Source organism: Ambystoma mexicanum, chromosome 13 (genome assembly GCF_040938575.1).
Source record: "Ambystoma mexicanum isolate Mex_15411 chromosome 13, UKY_AmexF1_1, whole genome shotgun sequence".
Classification (NCBI taxonomy): domain Eukaryota; kingdom Metazoa; phylum Chordata; class Amphibia; order Caudata; family Ambystomatidae; genus Ambystoma; species Ambystoma mexicanum.
The window spans coordinates 141,772,253-141,784,718 of record NC_090938.1 but is presented as its reverse complement, the minus strand read 5'-3'; the positions used below and the strand labels follow the sequence as shown (position 1 = coordinate 141,784,718).

Genomic DNA, 12,466 nt, shown 5'->3' with positions numbered 1-12,466 from the left:
TAAAAAAAATAACCATCATATCATTATGGGGGTTTGTTGAATTGCAGGTACATTCATCTTCTGTGAATTCCTCATGACTTAACTCCTGTTATTCCGTTGAGTTTGGGTCGACAACTGTTTATTTAGGACTGGACAAGTTTGTTTTCAGAAATACACATTACAACTTTACTGTATAAAAACAAAAGCATCCCAATACTCAATGATGCACGATCAATATTATATTTCAGAAACGTGTTCACAAGGACACAATTTGCTGTTTAGCAATTCCGTATGCTGTTCAACAGTTCAAAAAATATAATCTTGAAAGTGCTGGTATTAAAAAAATCTCCCTTTTCCTAAGGGATAAAAACAAAATATTCTGCAACTGTGGATCTGCAGTAACATGTCAGATGCAAAAGGCAGGGGCTGGGTCAATTTTGCTCAACCCGCTCTCGGCACTCTGGTATCATGCTATCCAATTCGAGCTGTGGGCATGTTTCACATATTCCAAACTTTCTTCCTAGCTGTGGCCAAAATGTATATGGAGATTAGCTAGGTTTTTTTTAGCGTATTAGCGCTACCAAACTTGGATTCGGTGATGCCATGTTACACAGCCACATTTGACAGATTATCTCTTCGGCTTAAAGTATGCCTCACTTTAAGAAAATGAGATCAAGGCATTGTTAATTTTTAACTTTTATTTATCCAAGGACTTTACTGGCAATCTTCCATTCCATTCAAATCATTCAGAATCTTGTAAGTAAGGCATGGATGGATTAGTCTAAATTGCTGCCTAGAATTGTGGGGTGAGTAACCATTCAGTTTTACTCACTCGCTTCGGTTTCCAAATCTCAACAACGATCGATTTGTGGACCATTAATATGTTAATGTTAAATGTTTTAAAGACTGTGCTTAGGTGCCACTGGGTGGTTTCAGGTGTTCTGGCGCTTCTGTCAGAAACATTATTGGGGGAGGGTAAAGTTAGTGGGAGGAGAGGGAAAAGAGCAAAACCCATGATGAACCCAGAAGGGATGCCATTTGCCTGCTTAGCACTGAGCAGCTTCTGTAGAGATGGCTGAATAGTTCTCTTTACGGGATGTTTACAGCTGTGAAAGAGTGTGTACCTTTGGCACACAGTTTTTGGGTATGCTTTCAAAGGTTTCTTGATGCACTTGCGCATTCAGATTTACTCTTCTCCATTTAACTTCTTTAAGGATTTGTTATTTATATAGCTCCTTAAACCAAAGCGCTTTACAGAGATCATATTTACATACATTTATCATCCCAACCGAAGTTGGTACTCCTTTATCGACCTCAGAAGGATGAAAGGCTGAGTTGGCCTTGCCGGGATTCGAACCCGCGACCTATAGATCGCAGCAGCGAGCGCTCAACCCGCTGAGCTAGCTTAGCGGATCGTTATGATCGATTTTATGCTTGCACCTTTAGGGCGGCCACAGATCCCTGAAATGTGGGGCCGGGGAGGGAAAATAGTCCTTGCTTCCGAACATCATTTTAGTGTCACCTGTGGGAACTCTGTGCTTGACTTAAACATAGGCATGCGTGTAATATTGTAAATGATGCATCATTTTTAACCTTTACTTTTCTGAAGGGAAAACCCTCATTTTTTGCAACTGTTTAAAAAATGCATGTCACTTATTTGAATATAAAAGGGATCGCCAAAAATAATGTGAATTGGAACCAATAAAACCAATGAGGTTTTGCTGTTTTGCATATTAAAGAACATTTTGGGAAGATAGGAATGACCAAAGAAGTTTATATCTGTCATAAATGTCTGTGAGAGTTGTGTGACTGAATCACTAAATACTGAAAGCACGCCGAGTTTGGTACGTGTTTCCTTTTTTCGTTTTTTAAACAAAAGTCCCACGTACAATGAAGCTTTTGCAAATATCAAGCATATAATACAAGTTTGGCCATCAAATGCTTCAGCTGTCAGATGGATTGACTGCTAACAGCGCCACATTTTCTGCATTGTTGTGGATCAGCCAGACTCAGAGAATCAAAATTTGTTTTATATTTAAAAAATGACAATCAGTAAATTGAAAATAAACTGCAATAAAATGCTGTCCCCCACCCTTGGCAATCTGCCGCCCTAGGCCTGGGCCTAGTGGGACTTATTGTAAATAAGTCTATGATAAGAACACCAGCCAAGATAGTCAACCAGGTAGAAAGCCCAGGGGCCTGGGATCCCAAACCAAGATCCCAAAGGGATCTGAGAACCAAGACAGGAAAGCCAATACAACAGAGCTCTGGGACCCGAATACCTGGTGGGATAGTGAACCGGGTACACATTTTTAAGAACCAGGAAAAGTCGAGAAGGAATTGGCATCCACAGCCAATAACAAACCACACACCAAACCTTTTGTACAAATCGGTGTCTGGCAGGATAGTGAACCATGTAGACTGCGAGTACAGCAGACCTTGTGGAATATACAAGGGGAACGGAGACATATACCCCCTGGTGTTTGTGGACATAGTAAAAAGAATCACGTTGTGGGGTTAGGGGGTCCTTCTCTTGACATTGTAAAGATATGAGACTCTTTTGTTCTATGTGCATTATTGGAACATCAATCCAAGGAACCTGTTTTGGACGTTTGATTTCTATCATTTAAGAAGAACATTTCATATTGAATCACCCATAAGTGAACTTTCAACCATCACCCCGAAGAAAAACATTTTCTTCGGAATCAAGAAGGCGGCCCTTTTTCGTTGAATATAGTGTAACGGTTTGGAAATAGGCTTTTGGACACAGGACGATGAACTCCTTGCTTAAGAGTGACATCCTGGCGCATTCCTTAGTATTATTTGAGGTAGGACAACCCCTTTTAGAGCTATGGTCAGATAGTGTCTTCTCTTTTGCTTGAAAATAAATAAAAGGTTATAGCCAGAAACCTGTCTCCTGTGTGTTGGGCTCCTCCTTCCATACCCTTGCAGTATGCATTTTGTCTATTTAAAAAAATACAGAAAACATGAATGGGGTGTGTTGCTTTTTAATTCTTTTGTTTTTGTATGTCAAAATTGAATACATGATACATGGACGTGCTTAAGAAAAAGGGGTGCTAGATGCATAGAATAAGAGGACAAAAGCATTGGTAAAAGCGGTGGTGCTATATAGCAATGAAAGCACCAATAAGGTACATGACTGATGCACAATATGTAAAAGCAAGTTAAGCTTTGGACATGAGATTGTCTCAAAAGCCAGAGTCAAAGCCTCCTGGTTAAGTATTATCGGTAGGGGGTTGGGGGAATCAGAAAGTAGTGTGAGGCAGTCATGGTATCAAGAGAGACACAGACTTGTAAGGGTTTTTTAAATACCTTTATTTACTGAGGTTCCTTAGTTGGTGTAATGCCTGACTGGCTCCAACTCTAACTGGATAGTTCCCTGACATAATGTTTCTAATGGCCATCGTTGTCTAACCGTCCAAAATAAGTATGTCTGTGTCAAAACCTATGCTTTCTCACTCTTTACAAAAAATGTTATAGGAAGTCTTTTTAAAAAGAAAATAGTGGTACAACAAAAAGAAGGAAAAAAAGTTGGTTTCGGGTGGTCTTCTCACTAGGTTCAGTTTGGTGAATGTCACAAAAATGAGTTAATTCAAAAGGGCCGTTCGTAAGGCCTTATTCACAGGGCCCTTAACGTGATTTCAAAAACCTTCAGCATCTTTGAGTTCCTTGCGGTTTCCTTCCCCAAGCTTCAGCTTATTGAAGTTTCAAACACCACAAAATAAATATAACACAGTTCCTTCTTAAGCTTCTCAGGCATCCCTTCCCCATGCTTCAATCCTTTCAACACTATAAAGAAAATTAATGTCACCAACTTAGTTTGCCCTCTCAGGGTTCCCTTCTCCAAGCTCAGGTCCCTTCCAGCTTTCAACACAAAACAAGCTATATCGCAATTTCTTTTTGGTTTCTCAAGGTGCCCTTCCCCAAGCTCAGGCCCCTCTAGTTTCAAACACAAGCCCAGCTGGTCAGGATGTACCTTTTCCTTATGTACAGTTTTTTTTTTACATACCATCCTCGTAGGGTAGAATCCGAGGCTTTCGAAAACGCCAAGCTCTTTGCTTTTCCTACGCACAACCACTCTAATCCTTTGCCCCTCCTTGTTTCTTATTATTGCATTTTGTTAGGGAGAGTTCTCAGAAATGTGCCAATTCCCTCTACCTGAGAGACCCCCAGCAACTTTGCTGGATTTTGAGGACTTTTTTTACCTGGAGAATGAGACCCTTTTCCCCACTCTCGTATTTTAATGTGCTTTCTGAGCTTTGTTTCTTTTGGTTATGAAGCCTGACAAACTCCATAGGCATCATCTTTTACATCGTGTCACACTGCACCTTCAGTGCAGTGGCACAGGGAAGTCTTTCAAATTTCGGAAAGATTTGAATACCTTCTCTGGGATGAACTACTGTTTCCTAGAGCAGTAAAGTGAAATTGACCTTACTTACAATTGTAACTTTCTAGACCCAGCACACACTATCTTACAATAGGGTGCTGGAGGGGTTACCTAGTATCCCCTTTGTCTAGCTTCTCTGGTAACATTTTTGTTACCATTTCCTCACTCTGGCTGGTGGCAGTGGTTTCGTTTTTACTACCGTGGTGGTTTGTCAAAATGGCCCTGGTATTCTTTTTTTTTTTTGTTGCCATTTCTTTGTGGAAAGGTCCTTCTTGAGATTTACTCAGCATGCAAAACCAGGTTTGGTGCCTTTGTTCGTTTTACCTTTGGTGGGATTCACAAGTGAAGCCCGCTTCTGGCTCCATGTTGTCTGGGGTAGGAAGGAAGTACCCGAAACTCCCAGTGCTTAGTCTCCTAGGAGACCCAAATGCACTGTGATGATTGGCTGGCTGATTGTCCGGCAAGGACAGCCACCCTGCTGGGTGAGTGACAGCTAGGCTGGAATGAAAGGGAGAGAACTGTATAAAAGGCTAGTCTTTTGGCTTGGAAGGCAGAGTTGACCACTGGACGAAGGAAACGAACTTGAAGAGGACGCCTAATGCAACTCCTGCACCGTTGGTTAGCTCGGTGAAGCCCTGCTTCAGTGCCTAAACGCCAAGTTCGCATCAACAGTGAAGCCCCTGCAAGGACAACTTCTCCCCTTGAGTTGGTGGGAAAAATCAACTCCAAAGTAAACCACCTGGACATCCATCTCAGAGCTTGTTGAATTTCCACAGGGTTGCTGCTGGAAACCGTAGGGCCAGGGAGAGGAACACTAGTTTGTGTGCGTTGCTTTTAAGTTGGCCAAGCGCTCCAGGAAGATCTTCCGGACTCCCAGGAAGCAGGACTAACCGATCCTGCGCCCCCCTCAACAGAGTACGGGGCCCAGAACCAAGGAAAGTCCATCTCGACAGCCAGGAACCACAGTGTTGCTATTTGCGGCAGACGCAAGGAGCTGAAACACTGAACAGCCACTGAAAGTGAAGTTTGCCGGTTACAAGTTTTGACCATCCGAGTGCAGTGCAGAAGTGCCCTGACGCCCTCCCTCTTGTCCCCATGACTGAGGCCCAGGAACAGTGAGATCTGCAGAGCTGCACAGGAACAGGAGTCATCTGCTGCATCTTTTCTTCATTTTAAAGGTACTGTACAAAGTCTAAGAGAACTTACATTTTGCTGTAGAGATGCTTCTACTACTCACAAGTCTAACAGCTTGTGGTCCTACATTGATTCATCTTTTTCTTCAAAGACTTCTGAAACATTGTGCAAAGACTTTTCTACTTATCTTCAAAGAAGTGCTTCGGCCCACATAGACTCTTGCTTATTTACTTTGGCTTAGCCCGTTTTAAACTGAATGACTCTTATTGGGGGGAATCTGAAAGTATTTGCCTGCTTAAGAAATATTTGGTGTATCTTGTTTGCTCTAATAATCTTTTCCCTTTTACTTGCTCTTAACTAATTCTGAATGCCAACACTAATACATTAATGTCAACAGCACCCTAGTAATTGAAGTCACCTGAGAGTGTCGGTCTCTTCTGTATGCCATCCCCAAAGGGGTATTTACTGATTCTGAAGTAAATTATGTAATTTTGAAGTATATTTGTGTGGTGTTTAACAGTGCTCCCTTCTGAAGAACGCTTATATTAACTGACTTAATAATTGTTTTATCAAGAAACCGTGTGTGTAAGTGTCTGCTTGAATACTTGTCACTGTGAACCTCTGTGTATCCCCTACGGCTCACATTGACCCCTCTTGAGATAAGCCTGGCTACTCGTCCAAACTACCAACCTGTGTAGTACAGACTTATACCAAAGTTTGGATTATTACTGCCAGGAGGTCAGGGTTGCTGTAGTGCACCCTAAGGGTACTGCATACAATCTTGCTTAACACTTTTCTTTATACCTTTTTATCTTTGGGTGCCTCATGCACCCCTTTCATGTGTTCCTTTCTCTTTGTTGTGCACACTTGCACTGTCTTTTATTCCTTTTATGTGTTTGTGCCTCTTGCACACTTATTTCACTCCTCCATGCACACAGGACTTGTTTGCTTCTTCCCAGGTCGCTTGCACCCTTTCTTTGTACTCTGAACTTTACTTTTCCTTTTGCGCCGCTAATATACCTTTTTCTTTCCTTCCTTCTGTGCCAGTAGCGCCCTTTCTCCTTCTTTTGTAAAAACTGTCCTTGCTTTCTGCTCCGTGCCGCTTTATGAATCTTGCTTTTTCTCCCTTGCACGCTCCTGAGTTTCTTTCTCGCTCATGCAAAACTCTCTGGGTAGCGTAGCACTGGCGAGCGGCTTCTCGGAGATGCTTTGGGTCGAGGTCAAGGTCTCACCAACTGCCCCTCCAACACCCTTGGGCCCGGCACACAGCCCAAGGGAACCAGCACTTGCACGGACACCACCAGCAGGGTCCCAGCTGCTTCGCTCCAGCTCTCAGGAGACATGGCACCCCAGTCACGCTGGAGCGCCTCTTCTCCGGGTACCTTTCTGCAGCTCCCAGCTTTGTGGTTTCTCTGGTCCAGTATGCTTCCCCAGCTCGCTCATCCATCTGTGCAAGACGGCACTTTTTTATAGTGAAAAAACCAGTTCAGTGTAGTCAGGTGTGCATGGTCACTTTTAAATGCTTGACGTTTATTAGTGGGACAACCTGAGTTCTTTCTAGGGTAGGTTGCCTTTGTTTTCTCCACGTTATTCCTATGGCTTATCTTTTGTGGTCTTAGTTGCCGCCTCCTCTTTGTCTCAGTATTTGTTGGAATTTGGGAGGGGGAGATGGGGTGAGATTGGAGATACCCCATAAAAGGTGACGGAGAATAGGCTGGGGTATTTTTGAGACTGGGGGAATACCATGTCTCGCCCTTGGGTATCCTCTTCCCAATCACCCGTGATCCTGCACTCAGGTGGTCCTCCCTCGCTTGCCCACCCCAAGGGTCGGGATCCAAATGCGATGGTCCTTCCCTGGTCACCTGAATGGAAGATCCCGAGGGAGTGGTTGGGAGAACACTGTCTGGTTTCTCATAAACCCTTCCACTATGCAGTTTGGACAGAAATTCTTCACAGCGGAACCGCAAAAGAAAATGTACATTTACTTGTTCTTTGCCCTTTTGATGCTCCACTGAGAAGCAATAAGGTTGTAAGTCCAACAACCAAAGCATAACTCTTGGGTTCGACTTCCCTTTGACTGACCCAATTTAGGGGGCATTGATCAATCCAAACTTTATCCCCAATAAGTAATATTTGAGATGGAGGATGGCACACTTGATTGCTAAGGCTTCTAGTTCGATCACTGAATAGTTATTTTCCCTGGGGAACAGTTTTTCGGCTAGAGTATAGAATGGGGTGTTCTAGCCCGTCATAGATCTGGGATAATACTACACCTAAACCACTCGGAGGATTCAGTTTGCAATATTAAGTCCTTGGATAAGTCTGCTACCTTGATAATGGGCTTTGACACACGGTTTGTCTGAGGACCCGATAACATATTTCGCCGTCCTTATCCTATTTAAGTTTCTGGGGTTCCGTGTTTCATAGTTTGTCAGTCAATCTGGCTGTTATATTGAAAAAATTAGGAATGAACCTTCGATAGTACCCATTTAACCCTAGGAAAGATCTTGTATCTTTTTTAGTCTTGGGGCGTGGGGAACTCGAAGACAGATCTAAACTTTTCCTCTTGAGGTTGAATGCTGCCATTTCCAACGAAGAACCTGATATTTTACGGCAGGATGATATAACTTGCGTTTTCTCGACATGGCTGTTAATCCGGCTTTTCGTAAATCTCTTATTGCAGTGTATATTTGCTATAAATGGTGTTCCCCAGGTGGGGCTGTGGATTACAATGTATGCCCCCCCAAAATTCTGAATAGGGTTTCAGAATCTTATCCATCAATTTTTGGAAAGTTGCTGAGGCACCATGCAACCCAAAGTGTAAGACTTTAAACTGATATAGACCCAGCAGGGTGGCAAACACAGTATTTTCTTTATCTGGTCCGTGTAGGGAACTAGCTAGTACCCTTTGGTTAAGTCTACGGTGTATATACACAGCACTACCAAATTTGTCAATACGAGGCATTGGGTAGGCGTTGAAGGCTGAGATGTTGTTCACATTTTGGAAGTATATACAGAACCTCCAACTTTTGTCTGGCTTTTCCACTAACACAATGGGAGGGGACAGAGGATTGGTAGATGGCTCAATTATGTTGCCCTGGACCATTTGGCCCAGAGCATTTGCTCTACTTCTTTGACATTATTTCTACGGGCCTCAGGTAGTCGATGCGGTTTCAGATGTACTACCTTGCCTACAGGCGTGCGGATGTGATATTATATTCCTTTCACCCTGCCAGGCTCTTCATGTAAAAGATCGGGGAATTGCTCTAGCAATTCAAGAAGATTTATTTGTTGTGTCTCAGTGATATCAGAGGGAATTAGAGTATTGTTGTCCACCTATTCTGGCATTAGACAGGATTACACTGTGGCATTGGACTCGGAGGTGTTCTCTTTCCACTCTTTTAATACATTTATATGGTAACTCTGCGTCTTCTGGTGACGGTCTGGCTGGGCGATCTTATAATTAGAGGGTCCTGTCTTGTCTAATACCTTATATGGCCCATGCCATTTGGAAATAAGCTTGTCATCTGAGGTGTGGGGGGGGGGGGGGGGGGGAGTACAAGGCCCTTTTGCCCGATGGGAAAAGACCTAAGTGACACCTTATCATAGAACGCTATCTGTTGACCTTGGGCTTTTTCAAGGTGATCTTGAACCGGAGATCAAATGATTGCCGTAACTGAGAGGCTGTCTGGGACAATGGTATTGGAGCATCTTCCCTTTCCTCCCATGTTTCTCGAAGCATATCTAAAACATCCCAGGTTTCTCACCTATACAATAGTTCTAAGGGTGAGAAACCAGTGGAGGCTTGAGGTTTTTTTCCTATGGCAAGCAGAGCCCACAGAATCATCTGATCCCAATTGGTTCCGCCCTTGTCAACCAGCTTCTTAAGAATGGTCGTAAGGTTCTTATTCAACCGTTCAACTAATCCGTCTGTGGGGGTGATAAACGGACGTCCTCACAGTGGTTATATGAAGTAGCTATTTTACTTGCCCCATGAGCTTACTCATAAAGGTGATACCCTGATCTGCTAACATTTTCTTAGGGGAGTGTAGGATTGGCATGGTATTGCAAGTCAATACTGACCCAATGGGTACAACTTGAAAAACCTTTGAAGTTTCTGGGGTTGGAAAACTACTACTCTGCCCTATAACTAAGATGGGAGTAGTCTCGATCATCATACAATTAACAAAACAGTCGTAGTGGAGTCCGTAAAATCAAAATAGCCTATAGAAGACAGTTAATTTACTTAGCATACAAGACCAGGAAGACCCACATACAATACAATCAATCTCAGCAGACTTTGACATAGAAGTGGATCTAAGTGAAGAAACAGCATTTAAGCTTAAGTCAAAATTCACGTCACACTTGGAACTGGACAATATAATCGACCTTTTCTACAAAGCAACCAACACAACAGGAATTAAAGAAAAATTACCTCTCAGATAAAAAGATAAACCTCCATCACATGTCACTACAAGAGAAAATGGAACTCAATAAATTAAGTAAAAATCTTGATCACAATAAAGAAAAAAGAAAGAGGGGGAAATCTAGTCCTAATGAAAACTGAAGACTATCTAAAAGCAGCAGAGGAGCACCTTAACCAACAGGACTGCTATGAAGAATTTAGAGTCAATCCCGTAACCGAACTAATAGAAGATTGGAACCAAATGACCTCACACTAGTTCGATTTAGGACTATTGAATGAAGACGAATGATTTTTTTTACGCAATCCTTTTCCAATATTAGGAACAATATAGTTCATCCCTAAAATACATAAACCTGTCACCAATTTTCCATCCTGTAGACTGATCAACAGTATTGGCTCTGTCATTGAACCAATTTCACAGTATACTGACGAGCATCTGCAGCCTTTAGTATCAGGATTGGCCTCCCACATAAAATATACTAAACATGTAATCCGACAGAAGCAATAATTTGGGAGCAAGAGTACAAACTAATTACGCTAGATGTCTGTTCATTATATGCCAGCATACTGCATTCGAAAGGAATAGGAACTACTAATTATTGCTTAAAAACCATATCAGTTTCATGCTACAGACAAAATGAAATGCTAAACTTCACATTATATAACATCTTTATGTTCAATGAACAAATATACAGACTGAAACAAGGAACGGCCATGGGTGCCAAGTTTGCACGTGCTTACGCAAACCTTTACATGGGTCACTACGAGATCGAACACGCCTGGCAACATACAGCATTCACTACAAATAACATCTATTGGGGCCGCTACATCGATGATGTTTTGATGATATAGAATGAAGATTCGAAGGCCCTCAAAGACTATCGGGAATATCTGAACAGCAATGAATACAATTTGAAATTTACACTTGGAGAAAGTACCTCATCTATCAACTTCCTAGACTTGGAACTATATATAAAAGAGAATACAACACACACAACCTTATTTGTCAAGCCTACTGCAGGCAATACAATATTAGCACGCTAACAGTAACCACCCGGACCATATTATTCAAAATATCCCTTATGGGGAACTACTCCGCATCAAGAGGAATTGCACCAAGAAGGAGTATGAAACACATGCCACAGATTCAATTAATAAATTCAAAGCAAGAGGATATGATCATAGTCGTCGCCAAAAAACATTCCTTAAAACTAAAAACGGGACGAGAGCGGAACTCCTTACAAATAAATACAAATGACTATTGCAAAACAATTTCAGCAAAGTAAGATTCATAACCACGTATAGTTCCAACACCAAGGAAATCAATTTGGCACTCAGAAAAAACGGGCACATCCTCAAATTGGATAACATCTCAGACTACCTAGATGACCAAATCAACATAACCTTTTCGGAAAGCCAAAAGTCTGAAAGACACTTTAAGCCACTTGCATTTCTCTACCAGAAAGATTAAAACGGGGCTGCAACAACTATGGACCTTCAAACCATTGAACGTTCATTATAAATGTGGAAAAGGCCTAAATCTGCCCAAATTCGGTTAATGGAAAACCAGAAATTACACTACCTAATGGAACCACCAAAAAAGTGAGGCAATTCATTAACTGCAACTCAAAATATGTGGTCTATGGCTTAGAACGTACATGCCATAAAGTATATGTAGGAAGCACAATAAGACAACTAAAAATCAGAATTCAAGAACACTTCAGAACAATCAAGAAAGATATGTAAGATTTCCCTTAGTATATCATCACCAACCAGAACACAAAGAAGAATCTAAGTATAACCTCACATTTTGTGGCATAGAAAAAATAAGCATGCCACAAAGAGGTGGCAACATAGAGAAAATGTTAAGCTCCAGAGAGGCATTCTGGATATGCCTGGTGGGGACGTGCCACAGTGGTCTCAATGATGATGCAGAGAGGAGCAATTAACTTTAGAAACTTCTAAACAACTGATAAAATAGAGGCTGAATAAGCTTTAGTACATTCATTTATCTTTTTCTTTTCATTGTCTATAAGTAACAGTTATTGTGTATGCATATTTTGAACTGATCTGTGGACACACTATTACTTTCACAATGTATGATTGTTTATTAGAAAAGCGTAACACTGCAAAATACAGCTAGCAAATGAATTCCATTGGACTCTGGACTATTAGACCAGATTAACTTTAGCCACCACTTGTTGAAGTCTTAAAAATAGTCGGAATCGCATCCCAATGAAAGATGGCGGCCACACGATGTGGCTACGCATTACACGCAACCACGTCATCACATAGTTATAAATTAGCAGCCATTTTCCAAAACCGCAGGTTATAATGCCGCGATTCCCCTCAGAATCAACAAGAAAACTATCCAGCAGTTAATTTAAGGTAAGCTGAAGCTCTGGGGAACTAATGCCACCTGTATGACAATATTTATAATTAACAATGCGAATCTCATAAAAGGGTAAAGCAAAAAAAATGTAACATTGGCTTCTACCTACTGTAATTTTAGAATAACC

The 12,466-nt window shown here is 41.8% G+C and overlaps 1 protein-coding gene across 9 annotated transcripts in view; it reads left to right on the top strand.

The window, feature by feature from the left end:
- Positions 1–12,466, top strand: part of ANKS1A (ankyrin repeat and sterile alpha motif domain containing 1A) — an 855,968-nt gene that overhangs the window by 226,418 nt on the left and 617,084 nt on the right. The gene's annotated exons all lie outside the window — the stretch shown is intronic.